A 19036-nucleotide genomic window follows, 5' to 3' on the forward strand; every position below is an offset into this window, starting at 1 on the left:
GGCTGGAAAACAACTTTCCAAGCAAATGGTCAGAAGAAGCAAGATGGAGTAGCCATTCTAATATCAGATAAAATCAATTTTCAACTAAAAGTCATCAAAAAAGATAAGGAAGGACACTTCATATTCATCAAAGGAAAAATCCACCAAGATGAACTCTCAATCCTAAATATCTATGCCCCAAATACAAGGGCACCTACATACGTAAAAGAAACCTTACTAAAGCTCAAAACACACATTGCACCTCACATAATAATAGTGGGAGATTTCAACACCCCACTCTCATCAATGGACAGATCATGGAAACAGAAATTAAACAGAGATATCGACAGACTAAGAGAAGTCATGAGCCAAATGGACTTAACGGATATTTATAGAACATTCTATCCTAAAGCAAAAAGATATACCTTCTTCTCAGCTCCTGATGGTACTTTCTCCAAAACTGACCATATAATTGGTCAAAAAACGGGCCTCAACAGGTACAGAAAGATAGAAATAATCCCATGCGTGCTATCGGACCACCACGGCCTAAAACTGGTCTTCAATAACAATAAGGGAAGAATGCCCACATATACGTGGAAATTGAACAATGCTCTACTCAATGATAACCTGGTCAAGGAAGAAATAAAGAAAGAAATTAAAAACTTTTTAGAATTTAATGAAAATGAAGGTACAACATACCCAAACTTATGGGACACAATGAAAGCTGTGCTAAGAGGAAAACTCATAGCGCTGAGTGTCTGCAGAAAGAAACAGGAAAGACAATATGTCAGCAGCTTGACAGCACACCTAAAAGATCTAGAACAAAAAGAAGCAAATACACCCAGGAGGTTTAGAAGGCAGGAAATAATCAAACTCAGAGCTGAAATCAACCAAGTAGAAACAAAAAGGACCATAGAAAGAATCAACAGAACCAAAAGTTGGTTCTTTGAGAAAATCAACAAGATAGATAAACCCTTAGCCAGACTAACGAGAGGACACAGAGAGTGCGTCCAAATTAACAAAATCAGAAATGAAAAGGGAGACATAACTACAGATTCAGAGGAAATTCAAAAAATCATCAGATCTTACTATAAAAACCTATATTCAACAAAACTTGAAAATCTTCAGGAAATTGACAATTTCCTAGACAGATACCAGGTACCGAAGTTAAATCAGGAACAGATAAACCAGTTAAACAACCCCATAACTCCTAAGGAAATAGAAGCAGTCATTAAAGGTCTCCCAACCAAAAAGAGCCCAGGTCCAGACGGGTTTAGTGCAGAATTCTATCAAACCTTCATAGAAGACCTCATACCAATATTATCCAAACTATTCCACAAAATTGAAACAGATGGATCACTACCGAATACCTTCTACGAAGCCACAATTACTCTTATACCTAAACCACACAAAGACACCACAAAGAAAGAGAACTTCAGACCGATTTCCCTTATGAATATCGACGCAAAAATACTCAATAAAATTCTAGCAAACCGAATTCAAGAGCACATCAAAACAATCATCCACCATGATCAAGTAGGCTTCATCCCAGGCATGCAGGGATGGTTTAATATACGGAAAACCATCAACGTGATCCATTATATAAACAAACTGAAAGAACAGAACCACATGATCATTTCATTAGATGCTGAGAAAGCATTTGACAAAATTCAACACCCCTTCATATAAAAGTCCTGGAAAGAATAGGAATTCAAGGCCCATACCTAAACATAGTAAGAGCCATATACAGCAAACCAGTTGCTAACATTAAACTAAATGGAGAGAAACTTGAAGCAATCCCACTAAAATCAGGGACTAGACAAGGCTGCCCACTCTCTCCCTACTTATTCAATATAGTTCTTGAAGTTCTAGCCAGAGCAATCAGACAACAAAAGGAGATCAAGGGGATACAGATCGGAAAAGAAGAGGTCAAAATATCACTATTTGCAGATGACATGATAGTATATTTAAGTGATCCCAAAAGTTCCACCAGAGAACTACTAAAGCTGATAAACAACTTCAGCAAAGTGGCTGGGTATAAAATTAACTCAAATAAATCAGTTGCCTTCCTCTATACAAAAGAGAAACAAGCCGAGAAAGAAATTAGGGAAACGACACCCTTCATAATAGACCCAAATAATATAAAGTACCTCGGTGTGACTTTAACCAAGCAAGTAAAAGATCTGTACAATAAGAACTTCAAGACACTGAGGAAAGAAATTGAAGAAGACCTCAGAAGATGGAAAGATCTCCCATGCTCATGGATTGGCAGGATTAATATAGTAAAAATGGCCATTTTACCAAAAGCAATCTACAGATTCAATGCAATCCCCATCAAAATACCAATCCAATTCTTCAAAGAGTTAGACAGAACAATTTGCAAATTCATCTGGAATAACAAAAAACCCAGGATAGCTAAAGCTATCCTCAACAATAAAAGGACTTCAGGGGGAATCACCATCCCTGAACTCAAGCAGTATTACAGAGCAATAGTGATAAAAACTGCATGGTATTGGTACAGAGACAAACAGATAGACCAATGGAATAGAATTGAAGACCCAGAAATGAACCCACACACCTATGGTCACTTGATTTTTGACAAAGGAGCCAAAACCATCCAATGGAAAAAAGATAGCATTTTCAGCAAATGGTGCTGGTTCAACTGGAGGGCAACATGTAGAAGAATGCAGATCGATCCATGCTTATCACCCTGTACAAAGCTTAAGTCCAAGTGGATCAAGGACCTCCACATCAAACCAGACACACTCAAACTAATAGAAGAAAAACTAGGGAAGCATCTGGAACACATGGGCACTGGAAAAAATTTCCTGAACAAAACACCAATGGCTTACGCTCTAAGATCAAGAATCGACAAATGGGATCTCATAAAACTGCAAAGCTTCTGTAAGGCAAACGACACTGTGGTTAGGACAAAACGGCAACCAACAGATTGGGAAAAGATCTTTACCAATCCTACAACAGATAGCGGCCTTATATCCAAAATATACAAAGAACTCAAGAAGTTAGACCGCAGGGAAACAAATAACCCTATTAAAAAATGGGTTTCAGAGCTAAACAAAGAATTCAAAGCTGTGGAATGCCGAATGGCTGAGAAACACCTAAAGAAATGTTCAACATCTTTAGTCATAAGGGAAATGCAAATCAAAACAACCCTGAGATTTCACCTCACACCAGTGAGAATGGCTAAGATCAAAAATCAGGTGACAGCAGATGCTGGTGAGGATGTGGAGAAAGAGGAACACTCCTCCATTGTTGGTGGGATTGCAGACTGGTAAAACCATTCTGGAAATCAGTCTGGAGGTTCCTCAGAAAATTGGACATTGAACTGCCTGAGGATCCAGCTATACCTCTCTTGGGCATATACCCAAAAGATGCCTCAACATATAAAAGAGACACGTGCTCCACTATGTTCATCGCAGCCTTATTTATAATAGCCAGAAACTGGAAAGAACCCAGATGCCCTTCAACAGAGGAATGGATACAGAAAATGTGGTACATCTACACAATGGAATATTACTCAGCTATCAAAAACAACGAGTTTATGAAATTCGTAGACAAATGGTTGGAACTGGAAAATATCATCCTGAGTGAGCTAACCCAATCACAGAAAGACATACATGGTATGCACTCATTGATAAGTGGCTATTAGCCCAAATGCTTGAATTACCCTAGATCCCTAGAATAAACGAAACTCAAGACGGATGATCAAAATGTGAATGCTTCACTCCTTCTTTAAATGAGGAAAACGAATTCCCTTGGCAGGGAAGGGAGAGGCAAGATTAAAACAGAGACTGAAGGAACACCCATTCAGAGCCTGCCCCACATGTGGCCCATACATATACAGCCACCCAATTAGACAAGATGGATGAAGCAAAGAAGTGCAGACCGACAGGAGCCGGATGTAGATCGCTCCTGAGAGACACAGCCAGAATACAGCAAATACAGAGGCGAATGCCAGCAGCAAACCACTGAACTGAGAATAGGACCCCCGTTGAAGGAATCAGAGAAAGAACTGGAAGAGCTTGAAGGGGCTCGAGACCCCATATGTACAACAATGTCAAGCAACCAGAGCTTCCAGGGACTAAGCCACTACCTAAAGACTATACATGGACTGACCCTGGACTCTGACCTCATAGGTAGCAATGAATATCCTAGTAAGAGCACCAGTGGGAGGGGAAGCCCTGGGTCCTGCTAAGACTGAACCCCCAGTGAACTAGACTGTGGGGGGGGGGAGGGTGGCAATGGGGGGAGGGTTGGGAGGGGAACACCCATAAGGAAGGTGAGGGGGGAGGGGGATGTTTGCCCGGACACCAGGAAAGGGAATAACACTCGAAATGTATATAAGAAATACTCAAGTTAATAAAAAAAAAGGATATAATCAGGGGAAATGAAAGTGCCCATAGGAAGTAGACATTCATAGGAGTCAGGACTAGAATGATGGATGGGTAAGATGTACATCAATATTCACCAAGTACATTTTACATAAAATATGCATTGTTGAACATATTCTATAACTATTTCCTAAGTACATTATTAGCAATATATACCATTTTAAAAAAATAAATTGCTAAAGGTGAGTTTCTCAGATAAATGAATTGAGGTTCTGTGTGACTACAAAATGTGGTTACAAGGAAATCAAGGAGCGGAGTTAGGATTCAACTCAGATCTATCTTACCTTCAAACCTATGCCATGACTACAATGGCTTGCAGCTGAGAGTTCCCCAGGGGGCCTAACTTTCTCCGTGTGAACAAAACCCTGACAAGGATGTGTAAGGGATGATCAACAGTACAGCTGTAAGAGGCAATCCTGATTGCACCACAGCCCATCAAAGGCACTGCAACTTGGCATTATGCTACTCAAACATTCTCCCAAGGAGATACCCGAATTCTGTGCCATAAAGAAGACAGAGTGAAAAGGAAAAGGGAATCTATTGTCATGACAACTAAGTGACTGCTCAGAGACTACAACCACAGGCACTATCCTTACTACAATTACTTCTGCAGAGGTGAAAATAGAGAGCCAATGCTTTGTCCTTGCATAGACTCAAATGACATCCAAGAAAATCTCATAAGTGGCTCTCATTTTTGGGGGGCTTTGGGTTTTGAAATCCAAATAACAATTCTACCACTTATTCTTCTGCCCTGATTAACCACCTCTACCCAGCTGCATAGCTACGCAGCTCTTTAAATGCCTGGGAATTTGGAAATAATCACTGGCTGCCTATTGCAAACTAGTGGTGCTCTTGAAGCCGGTCCCATCCAGATCATTCCAGAACAACTCTCACAGTTTCTAATCCTATTGCTGCACTGGCTGTGGGTGTGCAGTGCGTGTGAAGGTTTGAAGCGGGCTGCAAATGAGCAATAAGCCATGACCCAGGTACCACATCCGGTATCTGGAGATACAGAGCAAAGAATAAAACCTCACCTTGCATCTATTAGAAAGATTCAGCACCCTGATGACCTGCATGGAGCACAGGCGCAGCATGACGAGAAGCTTCTCGGGTGCTTAAGCAATGCAGAATGGGAGATACACTGGGCGACAGTGGGGTAGATTCCTAACAGACTAATGATATTTTTACTCTACAATCTAAAACATGCGCGTCTTGCTATTTCACCAAAGAGAGATGAAAATTAGGGTAACATACAAACCTGTCAGGTGGACTTTCATCAAAGCTGTCTTCCATCAGTAGATAACCAAACAAGCTAATACATCTGGGTGATTACCACTGCCTGGAGAAGTAGCGAAGTGTTGCTCATCACTAAAACTAAATGAACTATTGAGCCTTGACAAAACACATGGGAAACTGTAGACGTGTATTACTAAAGAAGAGAAGCCATGCTAAGAAGGCTGCACATTATCTGATTCCAGCTACATGACATCCTCGAAGAATCAAAACTATGAGCCCAGTAAAGATGCCAGTGGTTTCCGGGGGGCTGTGGGAAAGGAACAGAAATAAACAGAGAAAACAAGATTTTTAGGGCAATAAAATGGTATTATAATGGTGTGTATGGACTATCTTAAATTTGTCAACACCCAGAGAATACAACACCAAGTGTGACTATGGCCTTTGAATGATGTTTGTCAATGAAAGTTCATCAGTCACAGCAAATGTCCCATTGCAGTAGGAGCTATTCATTACAGGGGAAGCTATGTTACAGACAGTGGGAGGAAATATATATATATATATATATGTATATATATATATACATATACATATACATATACATATATATATTCTATATACCTTCTACTTCTTAAGTTTTTGCTGATTCTTGTGGGAGTTAAAGATGTTACAATATGCAGTGAAATGGTTCAGGTATCAATGTAGGAGATGGATTAGAGATCAATGATAATAAACTAAATACAATGCTACCCTTTTCTATGCTGTAAGGACCTCAAGGGGGTGATTATATGCCTGGGTGGGGAAGTTATGACAATGGAAGTGAGCATTTCCACATCTAGAGAGTGATGCACCAATAAGCATCATCTTCACCGAATCCTTGTTCTCCTTCCCATTTCCACAGTGGCAGAGTAATCTCTCTGCTCAGCCTGATCACGGGCTTGGCCACACACACCTTTCTTTAGTCATTGAATTTTAGAAAATATGATTTGACCTGAAGCCTCAAAATAGTACTCATGTACTTGGCTTGTTGGTTTTGAGTATTGTGTTTTGTTTTCTACTTCTATGGCTGGGCAGGAGAACATTCCCCCAGTTACTGTGCCTCTTCAAACTGGACTCAGACCCTTACCATGAAGTAGAACAGCCCAGCAGAGCACATTTCAGATTAATCAAGTCCATTTATTAATATGGCCCCCCAGCTGGGATATAGCTCAACGATAGGGTGCCAGATGCTATTCTGCCATGATTGTGGCCTGGGGTTCAATCTCCAGCACTGTAATTGTAGATGACTAGTCCAACAGGTCCTCAGGGATAAGAATAAAGTGTGTTGTGTTAAGCCATGGACTTTCGTGCTGGTTTATTAGTTAGCAGCAACACACCTAATACAACTAACGACTACCTAACACACATGCTAATATGTTCAAAGTTAGCTTTAACATGAACTATGATTTTAAATGGCGAGTGAAGAGGAAGACTTTGACATGCCTAAAGGCATGACATGAGTAACAACAGGCAACTATAAAAGGCAAAGTGTTTGAGGGGCCACTGAACAAACCATTTTAGCAGAAGAAGATTATTTCTAAGAAAAACTGTCATATAGCCCAGGCAGACCTCAAGCTACCATGTCGTCAAGGTCTTGAAAATCCTGATCCTCTTGCCGCTACTCTCCAAATCGTAGGATTAAAGGCAGGTGCCACCACCTAGATGAAAAAGAAGGCTCTTGTGGCTTTCTTGTTTGGGCATACATTTAAAAGAAAATTAGAATGAAGTTTCAGAAGACTTCATGTTAAAGCATACAAATTAGACATCTAGCTTAGGAGGAACACTTAAGAGAGACAGTAGCTACTTGTGTGATTCAGAATCACCCCTTACATGAGTGTCAGAAATAGCACTGACGTAATTCTTAAGGAGTTTTTTTTTTTTTTTTTTTTTTTTTGTAAATTTGTGAAATAAGTTCTTCCGTAAGTCATGAAATGGCTCTGGCTGAGGCAGCCTGTTCTGCTCTGTCACATACCTATTTAAAGAAGAAAGTTCAGTGAGGTGCTAATGAAGACATTTTAGGGAATCAGAAGATGAACATGTGTGTCAAGATACAGATCAATAAAGAAGGCTGAATCACATCACTCCGTAAATCCCCTCATCGGTGGAGATAAGAAAGGTGATGGGAAAGAGGAAGGTGAAGCGTCGAGCTTGCATTTCTTCCTCTGAGTAATTGGAGCAGCAGTGTGTAAACCGATGAGCCTCTTCCTGGGAGAAGTCACCTAGAACAGATCTTGAGGCTAAAAATCTTAATCCCTCTTGCAATAAACTCCATAATCCAAAGCACAGGAACCCAGAAAAGTGAGCCAGAAAGGGGCCAGCGAGGGAGGATTTCACTAGGGACTCAACGGACTGAAGCTCACCAATGTGGATGACAATCTCAATCTGTCTGTCAGAGCCAAGTAAGAAAGAACATTTTAAATGGAGCTCTTTCCTGGAGGGAGAAAAACTGCTAAGAAAAAAAGAGCATGCCCAGATGGCCAGAGCCTAGGGGAATATGAGATGGGACTAAAGGAAGTCAGGCAAAGGAGATAAAATAAATTCCACAAGCACTGCTTCTTATTGCCACTTTTGTACAGTTGCTATGGGAACTGTATTTCGGAAGCTCTCTAAGGCAGTATCTACCCAGTGCAAAGTGTTTGGGACTGAAATGACCAGTCAATGTAAGCCAACTGGTTTAATTGATTGATTTCCAACTCATGCACCACCACCCCCTAACCCTAGTCAAGTTGGCTGCTTGCTTAACTGGATTCAGTGGCATCTTGCAGCAATAAAATTGGCTTACCTGTTGTATATATCTGTATTCTTGCTCAATGATAAGATGACCCCCTTGCTATCTGTCTTACTGTTCCATGGTCCTGTTATTTCTGAGATTAATAAACATCTCTAGGAGAGCATGTGTAGTGGCTGGGAAGACAGAAAAAGACTATTTAAATAATTTATACAATGGTGGTAAGTGTATTAACACACACACACACACACACACACACACACACACACACGAGCAAAAGAAAGCATTAGACAAGAGTCCAGTCCAGACAGCAAAGCAAAAATGAATCAGGAACAAGTCCCTTCACAACAAAAGATGGGGTCGAGATACTGCTGTGGGGCAAAGGTGATGAAAGATGAGTTGTCGCACCATGCTACCTAGGCCAGAGGCTGCTTATGTGGACCTGTGGAGGCCAGAGGACAACATTACCATGGATACTGTTCCTCAGGAGCTGTCTCCCCTGTTTATTCAAACATCATCTCTCAGTGGCCTGGAGATCACCAAGTATATTAGGCAGGCTGGCCACTGAGTTCCTGGGATTTACACATCTCCACATCCCCTGCAGTGGAATTGCAAGCACACGCTAAGCATGCTTGGCTTTTTACCTAGTTCTGATGATCAAGTGCAAGTCCTCTTTCTTGGGCGTCAGTTATTTTACCAATGGAGCCATTGCCTCAGCCTCCAAGCTTCCTACCTGTCAATCTGCTTCTTCCCAAAATGCCAACATGGCTCCTCTGAGGTCAGAAACTTAGGCTAATGATCAGAGTAGTGCTTCAATTTTGGTCTGTTCCAATCTCTGACTCCTCTCCATGCTTCTCCCCCAAAAGAAGCAATAAAACAGAATAGCATTTTATTACCAGTGAGAAGATTTATAAAGTCTGTATTCATTTAGCATTTCCTGTGTAGGAACTCTGATGCCGTGTGAGTCTTTATAAGCAGGACTGCCTTTGATGTCAGTTAGGCTTGAAGCTCTTTTTCATTTCTTATATAGTGTCCTGAACCTTAGTTTCTTGTTCTCTAATTCTGGGCCACTCCATGTGACCCCCAAGTACATGACTTATGACCTAGATAGCTTTAGACTGCCATCACTTCACTCTTTTATCAAATGAGCTGCCTCATGCCAGTTTCTTCACAGACAATGGAAAAGTCAGACACCACATCTTGGCCCAACAATGAATTCATGAGGGTTCCAGTTATGGGAAACACCTTTGATATGGAAATCAGAGGTGGTCTAACAGGAATTTCTAATGAGAAGCCAGACAGATTGAAGAAATAATTCTCTATTTCTCTAAAATGTGCTTGTTGTTTGTACCCTGCTATAATACAAGTCAGATTTACTGCCAGTATTGAAAAGATTCACGGATGTCAGGTCTTGTGGCACAGGTCTTTAATATCAGCACTTGGGAGGCAGAAGCAGGTGAATCTCGATCTAGAGTGTGAGGCCATTCTGACCTACAGAGTGAATTTCAGGACAGCCAGAACAACACAGAAAAATCTTGTATGAGAGAGAGAGAGAGAGAGAGAGAGAGAGAGAGAGAGAGAGAGAGAGACAGAGAGAGACAGAGAGAGACAGAGAGACAGAGAGAGACAGAGAGAGACAGAGAGACAGAGAGACAGAGAGACAGACAGAGACAGACAGAGACAGAGACAGAGAGACAGAGGTTTCACTGATAATTAATAGTTGCCAGCTCATTGGAGTTTATAAAGACCTTTACATATATTGTCTAGCTGATTTCTATTTAACTCACAGGAGAGATAGCTTGTTCTAGTCTTGTTGTATGGTGCTATGATAAAACACAGACCAAAGGAACTTGGCTTATAAGTCACAGTCTATCACTGAAGGAAATTCAAGTTCCTAAGAGGAATTCAAATCAGGAACCTGGAGGCAGGAACTGAAGCAGAGGCCATAGAGGAGTACTGCTTGCTGGGTCTCTCTTTGTGGTTCGCCCAGCCTGCTATCTTATAAAATCTGGGACTGCCTACCCAATGTAGGACCAACCACAGTGAACTGGTTCCTCTACCCCAATTGTTAATCAAGAAATGACACACAGTCATGCCCGTGGGACTGTCTGGTGAAATTAATTCCTCAACTAAGGTTACTCTTCCTGGGTTACTCTAGTTTTTAACAAGTTGACAGAAACTAACCCGAATACATGTTTTACCCAGTGGTTAAGAGTTTAAAAACGTCAAACACCTAACCTAAATTTTCTGATGACAAACTCCTTCTTGCTATATTTGCATGGGATTCCCTAGTCATCAAAATATGGACTTTGCCATTGTTCCAATCAGTGTTTTGAAGGCATCAATTTTCCTTCCTTTCATTTTCTACATAACTTCCTGATAAACTACGAACTTAGAGTCAGATTCAGGTCTAAATAATGAATTGCACTTATATCTATGGAAGTTTCTCCTATTGTTAATAAAACATTTCAAACTCCAATCTTGCCTAGAAAGATTACTTTAAATTCTGCCTTTCTCCACCACCACAAGATAGAAGACACATTGAGACGGGACATCCAAGCATACTGTGAACTGTGAACAGGTTGGAATCATTAATCCCTGATGTTGTCAGGCCATTGTTCAAATGGAATTACATTTACAGATTAGGGCTTTATCCGGTGTTGTCTAATTGCTCATATGTGTTTAGTTCTCTCTGTCTCCCTCTGAAATCTCTCTGTCCCTGTCTTTGTCTCTTTCTATTCCTCCCTTTCTCCCTCCCCTGCCCCTTACCCTTCCCCCTCTCCTGTCTCTCCCCCTCCCCCTCTCTCTGTATGTGTGTGCATATGTGAGCATTGGTTAAGCAGGAATATCCTGTCCTTTGAGTCAATGGAGTTGTTACAAGAAAATTCTGTTTCCCAGGTTTGATTGCTTCCCTTTCATACTAGCATAGCCCACTCATAATGGTGATATTTATTTATTTATTTATTTATTTATTTATTTATTTATTTATTTATTTAATGTGTGAGTGCTCTGTCTGCACCTATGCCTGCATGCTAGAAGAGGGCATCAGATCCCAGTGTAGATGGTTGCGAACTGCCATGTGGTTGCTCGGAATTGAACTCAGGACCTCTGAAAGGGCAGCCGGTGCTCTGAACTGCTGAGCCACTTCTCCTGCCCCATGATGGTGATTTTTTTTAAGAGAGTATTTTGGTAGATGATTGATTCATAATTTGGTTCAATCACATGTGGCTGGTATCTCCACACAAAACCAATTAATAACAACTGAAGATATTGTAATTTAAAGCCAGTGTGTGACCAAAAGGGATGAATTTCTCTGTGGATTATCATAATGAACTCATTAGGGCCTGAATGGGATGTATCCTAAACATCTAATTCAATGGTAGCCTGCCAGGGAGCTTGGGGAGGAGTGTGCTGTACAAATGGAGTACTTTTCCTCAGGACAGAGCTTCACTGCACTAGCAGTGCCAGTCACTCTCCCCAAGGGCTGACCACACAAACAAAGCAGCACAATGCAGGTTTTCAGACACTAGAGAGAAAGAAATGTTACAATCCTTGGATAGATTCTCCTGAGACTCTCGAGCTAATATTATAGATCCTAGTGAAAATAGAAATGTGATTTTCTTCCACAAAAAAAAAACTAATCTATAAATAGTATATTCACCAAACTAAACAAATTTGGGCCCTGGGGATTTAGGGTTCTCTAAGCTGATTGAACTGAACGGTAGGATTAATTTGCAGATTAAAATGACAAGCTGGGCACTACGCAGTCTGTAGGCACAAAGTTCTTATCAATGGGGACAGAGGTCTAGATTCCAAAGCTGTGGTTTTGAAAATCGATTGTAATTCTTCCTTTTCCTCCCAGGCAAGGGAAGGCAAAGAAAAGGAGAAAGGGGTCACATCTCCACTCTCCCATTAAAAAACTAACATACCCTTGAATCTATCCCCTTACACGAGTTCACAGACTGCCCTGACCCCAAGAGACAAATAAATAAGGAGAAGAATGGTTTGCCAACAAATTCAGAGCAGGAGAAAGGTGAATGGGTCCAGGGCATTAGAGGAATGAAAAGGACATCCGGGCACCTCTGAGACTGAAGACATCAGAAATAAATGCAGACCACCTTCAGGCTTGACTTCTCTTGGGTCTTCAATTACAGTGACATGCAAATGGGACCAAGGCCCATAATCAGCCAGAGTTTGTAGTGTAGTGTCCATTCAATGCACCCTTTCTCTGACCCGCTCATCTGACACTTCCAGAATGTATTTCATGCATCAGTTATGTTTGGCACAGAGGTGTCTCTCAAATAAAAGTCAATGTTTGCCCAGTGAAACTTACTAACTAGCTCCACGGAGTTTCTACTGTGTGTCCAACATTGTGAGAGACACAGTCAGTGATTCAGAAACCTGTCCTGAAGGAATGAGATCAGTATTCAACAATATCTGAATCAAGATAGAAGCCAAGCATGGTGAGATGATGGGAGGAGATACGTCTCAAGTGGAGAGATAGGAATTGCACCAAGCAGTCTCCTTTCCACCCTACAGGCCAAGGAAACTTTCTCAAAATTGACTGGGTAATTCATTGTTTCAGAGTTATCCAGGGTACTGCAGGATGTTAAGCCCTTCTCATCTGAGGGTTCTATATCCACAGATTCATCTACAATCAAAAATACAATCTTATGGCTGAATGTCTCTTGACCATGGACAGAAGTGTAGTCCTGTAGCTATTCTGTAAATAATACAGCCTAACAATACAGCATGTACATAATATTTGGATTGTACCAGGTATGGTAAGAGGTGATTTTCAGCATACAGAAGGATCTATGTGGCTACAGACAGCTGCTGCACCATTTTTTATAAGGAACTGGAGCATCCTCTGGCTTGGGTGTTTACAAGGGTCCTAGAAGCAATAAATACACGTGGATATTGAAGAATAACTGTGCTATGCATTGTACCAGGTAGTAAGGACCTCAGAGTATAGGCATTCATTTCTCCAGCTAACAGGAACACTTTTGGAAGACAAATTTCACTTGTCGCTCACCTCTTTGAAGAAATCTGCTTTTCTGAAGCTTACAGCACTTCTGGCCAACCAAAATTTCATCAGAGTGAAGTACTCAGGTTCATTTATTTCCTCTAATGTGGGCCAACTGAAAGGTGATGTGATCTCCACCTGGGCCCCTCTAAAGTTCCTTTTTTGGGGGATGGAGGGACATAGGTCTTTATTCATAATGACTGTCTTAGTCAGGGTTTCTATTCCTGTACACATGACCAAGAAGCAAGGTTTATTCAGCTTACACTTCCACATTGCTGTTCATCGCCAAAGGAAGTCAGGACTGGAACTCACACAGGGCAGGAAGCAGCAGCTGATTCAGAGGCCACGGAGGGATGATTCTTACTAGCTTGCTTCCCCTGGCTTGCTCAACTTGCTCTCTTATAGAACCCAAGACTATCAGCCCAGGGACGGTACCACACATAAAGGGCTGGGTCCTCCCCTATCGCTAGTTGAGTTAGGATTAATCACTAGTTGAGAAAATGGCTTACAGCTGGGTCTCATGGAGGTATTTCCTCAACCGAGGCTCCTTTCTCTGTGACAACTCCAACTTGTGTCAAGTGGATATACAAAAGTAGCCAGTATAATGACTATGTCTACAACATTCCTGGCTCTCTTCCCTTTTTCCAATTCCAATTCCTCTCTCTCCCCTTCTAACTCTTTCTACATGTCCACTCCCACACTCATGCTCTCTTTAATTATTGTTGTTACAAGTGTGCATGTGTGCATCTATACATATATGTATATAAAAAGCACTAAATCTATTCAGCACTGCTCATAAGTGCAGTCATGTGTCTAGGGCAAACTATCTGGAATTGGTCAACCATAGAGGAAACTCATTCTCTAGCATCCATGTGGACATATTTTTATTTCTATGGGCTGCACACTCTGCTCTGTCCCTTGTCTACATCTTCAACCTCATGTGTCCAGAAGTTGACTCATCAGACAGGTAACCTAAACAAAGCATCCTACGCAGTGATCTTTCCCAGAAAAGTTTAAATCTCTTTGATGAGGAAGATGATTAAAAATGCCATTCTATGACTCTAAGTAGCTCTTTCTTACCCAACCCATCACTAGGCATGATCAAGGCATGGGGTTTTCTCCTGATCATGAGTCAGTAGAACATGCCACCACACCCCCTCCAGGCTCCCAACAGTGCCTGAGAGAAAATTCATTTCTCCTTTCTACTACGGAAGGATCAGGAAGGTGAAGCTCCACAGAGACAAAGAGGAAGCTTTTAAATGTCCCCTCTGGTCTCATTTCCTACAGAGTGACTTTTAACTGCTGCTTCTTTCTGTCCAATTTTAACCGGGATGTTTCACGTCTTCTCTCTCTCTCTCTGACTTCCCTAAATAACTAGCCCTTCTTGGCCCTTGTGCCCTCCTTATTCTCACCTCTAAGCCCAGACAAAAGAGGCTCTTTCAAAACATAGTTAGAAAAGGAAGCCAGTGCAATATATGTGAAATTCCCACTTCCTGAAACAGCATGTTTGGCCTTAAGCAAATTAGATCAGTGTATTCTCTGGCTCTGAGCTCCCTCTGAGTAGGTCTCCTCTTGCCTCATGCTGAGGCTGCAGGGATCACACCATGGGAGCTTACTTAGCCTCCATACCTTCTGAACTGGCTGGCCTCTCATTTGCCCAGTAAAATCTTTGTAATTTATTCAGCTCCTAATTGGTCTTAGTGGTGCTCTGAACACACAAACTATGATGTGGTATATAACTATACTGAGAGATACTTTCAGAAGACACACACACACACACACACACACACACACACACCACGCACGCACGCACATGCACAGACACAGACACCAGGACCCAAGGACTTCTATCCTGTTATCATCACATGGTGCTAGAACAGGCCAACCCCTCGACCAGTGGTTCTCAGCCTTCCTAATACTTCCTAATGTGTCCATTTAACACAGTCCCTCATGTTATGATGACCCCCAACCATAAAATTGTTTTGTTGCTACTTCGTAATTGTAATTTTGCTATTATGAATCATAAGGCAAATATCTGTATTTTCCAATGGTCTTAAGTGAGCCCCAAAAGGGTTGTGGCCCACAGGTTGAGAAATGCTGCTCCAGGCAAACCAATCCCAGACAACCATTTCAACCCACCAAACCAATGTTCAAGAATATCTGATCCCTTTAACTTAAGCTGCTTTAGTGCTGCTGAGAAGGAAGCCATGATCTTTCTTTTTGTCTTCTGTTTCTCACTCTACTATGAACCTTATTCAGTTCTCACCGTGGGGCTTCATTAAAATAAGTCAGCAACGAATCATCAATGCAAGAATACAGCATTGTCAATTTTCCTCAGTAGCATACAAGGATCAGCTCTCCTGCCATCCCAAAATCCCTACTCTCAAACCTCCAGGAAGCTGTGCTTGGCAAGGGTTAAAGGATGCGGGAAATCCAACCTCCAACTCCCAACTGAGCAGATGAGAGACAACGAAAATAAAAGAGGAAATATTTATCAATCTCCCAAATAATTCTACCCATAGATCAAACCTAACCTGAGTCGAATCAAGGGAGGGAAAGGTGCCTCCAGGTATAAGAGTCATTACCATCTAAAACCAGAACCACTGGGATTACACCCGAGACTCCTAAAAGATGAACAGGGATATTAATGCACCTTCAGAAAAGGAGGGGTCAGAGAAGGTCATTAAACCCTCACCTAAGATACAGACACTCACACTCCAACCCACTCCTGCCCCTTCCCAGGGAGATTAGATTCCATACCTGATCTCAGCAGTTATCAGAGTGCATATGAGGTAGAAGGTTAACTGGATGGAGGAACTCCATGTTAGGCAGTTTTGGCAATGTTTAAGGTTGCTTGTACTCCTGAAATTAACCCCTTAACCGTGCTTAATAAACTTAGCGGTTCATCAGGCTAGACCTGGATGGACTCGTGTCTTTGTTGTTTGTTGGTTTTTTTTTTAATTAATGCTGTGTTTGGGGTAAATATATTTGCTAACATCTCCCTGGGAAACAATAAAATAAAAAGAATTTCATACTGTGTAAAAAGGTCTAAGCCATCCTCACAAAGCCATGCTTTGGAACAGGTTATTTCTAGAACTGTAGGTTCCACACTAACTCCTACCTACCCTCAGCCATCTTCTAAAGGACACGCACAAATTACAAGTCCAATTAGCATAATGAGACTACTGCAAATTAAACACAGATTTCCCAGAATATCATCTGTAAGAGCCACTTATAAACGTCTTGTTTCTTACTGTGCATGCTCAGCTTCCATAGAAAATATTTTTGTTTCCTTCAAAGAATATTTGCAACCACTACACACTAAGAGATCTAGAACTAGGATTTAAAAAAAAACAATTTTCTTATTCTTTCTCTCTCTCTCTCTCTCTCTCTCTCTCTCTCAGTATCTTTATCTCTCCCTCCCTGTCTCTGTCTCTGTCTTTCTGCCTTTCTCTCTGTCTCTCTTAGTCTCTCTGTCTCTCTGTCTCTGTCTCTCTGTCTCTGTCTGTCTCTCTCTGTCTTTCTCTCCATGTCTCTCTCTGCCTCTCTCAGTCTCTCTCTCTCCTCTCTCTCTCTCTCTCTCTCTCTCTCTCTCTCTCTCTCTCTCTCTCTCTCTCTCTCTCTCTCTGATACAAAGCTATAATTGGTACTTAGTATGAGCTTTTTACCACAGTTGTTCTTGGTTCTTCATCTTTTAGGTTTGTGACTCATAAGTATCATTGCTAAGTTTGTCCACAACAGTTTCCATATAGTCTGTATAAGTGACATGATTATCTCCTGTGTGGTACTGTCCTCACCTACACCTTTCACGTGCCCTGTGAGAGTGACCACTGCTTGTCCTTGGTCCTGTCCGTCTATATTATCTTCATAGCAGCAGCAACTTCAGTTTTGTTTGTTTTGTGTGCTGTTCTTGTTCCTTTACGTTTGGGTTCTCTCCTAAAGTGACATATTTTGCAAGGCTTCCCTGCAGCCTGTTGTTACCCGAAGCCTTGAGTGTCTGATAATTCTTGCCCATCACCCTAGTGGCCCCAACACTATTTCCTCCACAGCTCTGCCCAGCATACACTTGTGATGACATTCTTAACATTCGGGGGTTCCAGATTTTAAGCTTTTCTTGATTTCATGAAAATATTGTTCAGTATATTAAATGCTAAACACTTGATTTTCTTTGTTTTGCTTTGTTCCTGGGGAAGAAAAGAGTAGGCTCCAAGCCAATCTTTCGTGGCTGCACCAGACAGCCTGCCTATATGGAGCTATGTTGAAGCTGAGGCAGAACCCTCTGTTTACTGCAGTGACTTAAACCAATAGAATCTTCTCTCGGAAGGTGGATTACATACAGAGGGAGCTCCTCACTCAATGGAGCAAAATGAGTAGGTGAAGAGACAGAGAGGTGCTGAATCAAGAGAAGGCACACACTTCCCATTCCTCTTCTGAGCATCTTCCTGTTCTGGGCTGAGGCAAGCTCCTAAGCCAGCAAACATGTCACCTGATGCAGCCAGCTGTGGCTCAGAAACCGACAGTTCATCAACTCAGCATGCATGGTCCTGAGATAGACAGAGGCTGTTCCTACTCTCTGAGTGATTTATCACTGCCTGCTTGGCTTATTTCCCCATTTTACAAAATAAAAGGCAATAAATATTCTTAAACATTCTGCCTCAGTACTCGAGAGGCCTTCACTTTCGTGTGTTTTTACTGGGGCAAATGGCTCATCATTCTACCTCTGAGTCTCTCTGTGGGTGTCTCTGTCTCTGTCTCTATGTCTCTCTGCCTCTCCCTCTGTCTTTGCCTCTGTCTCTGTGTTACTTATAAATATAACATATAATATATAATATTATATATAGTTATATGTATAATACAGAGAGAGCTTCTTCCTCAATGGAATGTGTGTGTGTGTGTGTGTGTGTGTGTGTGTGTACCAGTTATCAATGATATATACATATTTTACTCTCCTGTCCAGAAGTGCAGAGTGCAGGTGCAGGTATAGAATTCAACTTCCTGGAGACAGAGAGAGGTGGGGGGCAGAGACAGAGACAGACAGAGAGACTGTGAGACAGAGAGACAGAGACAGTGACAGAGATAGAGAAAGCACTTCATACATGAATATGCTATATTCACATTATTTTCATATCTGCCTCCCTCTTCCAACTTGGATTCATGATCCCTTCGATAATTATTAATGTTGGTGAGCACACACACACACACATACACACACACACACACACACACACACACACACACACACACACACACCTACTAACTACACTTAGTGTTGCCTTTATGTATGTGTGCCAGCTGGGATTGGATAACCTATCAGGTTTTTAACCTATCAGAGTCACAGGTTATCTTGAAAGAGGAGGTGAAAAGGCCAGAAGAGCAGGAGGACCAGCACAGCTGTTGTGAGATGCTGGGCATGTTCAGTCTACCTGCTGCCCACTGGGTGTCTCTGGTAAGGTCTCACAGGCAACCCTGACTTTCCACATAGTTAAAAATCCATTAGAAGAGTTGAGTCTTACATGAAGAGTATACTTTTTTCAATTCTTTTATATGAATTTTTAAAAATAAAATTGAAGCTTTTTTTTTTTACAAATCTGGGTTGCAACAGAACATCATGCAAATAAC

The 19036-nt window shown here is 41.5% G+C and overlaps 1 long non-coding RNA gene across 3 annotated transcripts in view; it reads right to left on the reverse strand.

Annotated features, from left to right (window-relative positions):
• Positions 1-19036, reverse strand: part of LOC102551665 (uncharacterized) — a 62996-nt gene that overhangs the window by 19462 nt on the left and 24498 nt on the right. For 2 of the 3 annotated variants that reach the window (XR_015627268.1, XR_015627267.1), the window contains one exon: positions 8446-8567. This is a non-coding gene — a long non-coding RNA (uncharacterized LOC102551665). Of the gene's footprint in view, positions 1-5649; positions 5935-7232; positions 7322-8445; positions 8568-19036 lie in introns of all 3 variants that reach the window. The other variant, XR_015627269.1, reaches the window with a different exon arrangement.

Source organism: Rattus norvegicus, chromosome 8, assembly GCF_021556685.1.
Source record: "Rattus norvegicus strain SHRSP/BbbUtx chromosome 8, alternate assembly SHRSP_T2T, whole genome shotgun sequence".
NCBI lineage: Eukaryota > Metazoa > Chordata > Mammalia > Rodentia > Muridae > Rattus > Rattus norvegicus.